General features: G+C 46.6%; 1 pseudogene; it reads left to right on the forward strand.

The window, feature by feature from the left end:
* Positions 1 to 307: 307 nt before the first annotated feature.
* Positions 308 to 819, forward strand: LOC104871701 (annotated as a pseudogene).
* The last annotated feature ends 165 nt before the right edge of the window (positions 820 to 984 follow it).

Below are 984 nucleotides of genomic sequence, written 5' to 3' on the forward strand. Positions count from 1 at the left end.
CTATACTTCTGTAACTGGTAAAATGAAGGCACCACGGTACTCTAAGGACCGATGTCTATGTAATATAGTACCTAAAGGGATGACACGGAAGAATCTATTTAAGGAGACACTCAGAACCACTGCAAGAACCGACCCGCTGTTCTAATCAAGTCACTGTGGACAAATCAAATGTAATTCTAAAACATGTTTAAGTACTCCACAGGAAAGCAGGAAGAGAAAACATATAAAAACAGAGAGAACAAAGACAACAAAAACGAGTGAGAGATGGGTGTGCTGGCACACGCCTGCAATTCCAGCACTTGAGAGACTGAGGCAGGAGGATTGCCAGGAGCTCAAGACCAGCCTAAGTAGAGAGTTCAAAACCAGTCTGAACCGTTTTTACCAAAATGGCGCCCAAGGCCAAGAAGGAAGCTCCTGCCCCTCCCAAAGCTGAAGCCAAAGCAAAAGCTTTGAACGCCAAGAAAACAGTGCTGAAAGGCATCCACAGACACAAGAAGAAGATCCGCAAGTCACCCGACTTCCGCTGTCCCAAGGCTCTGCGGCTCCCTCGGAAAAGCGCCTCCAGGAGAAACAGGCTTGACCACTGTGCCATCATCAAGTTTCCCCTGACCACAGTCAGCCACGAAGAGGACAGAGGACAATAACACATGCGTGTTCATTGTGGGTGGCAAGGCCAACAAGCGCCAGATCAAACAAGCTGTGAAGAGGCTCTGTGACAGAGCCCATCCCCTCACCAGGCCTGATGGAGAGAAGGTGAATGTTCCACTGGCTCCTGATTGTGATGATTTGGATGTTGCCAACCAAACTGGAATCATCTAAACGGAGTCCAGCTGGCCAATTCTAAATACACATTATTTTCACCATTTAAAAAAAAAAAAGAAAAAGACCCGTCTGAGCTACATAGGAGACCTTGTCTTAAACAAACACAAATGAGAGACTTAAGATCTACTACATTGGGCTGGGGATTTAGCTCAGTGGTTCGGT

This window comes from Fukomys damarensis, unplaced genomic scaffold (genome assembly GCF_012274545.1).
Source record: "Fukomys damarensis isolate Sample0158 unplaced genomic scaffold, DMR_v1.0_HiC HiC_scaffold_19668, whole genome shotgun sequence".
Lineage (NCBI taxonomy): Eukaryota > Metazoa > Chordata > Mammalia > Rodentia > Bathyergidae > Fukomys > Fukomys damarensis.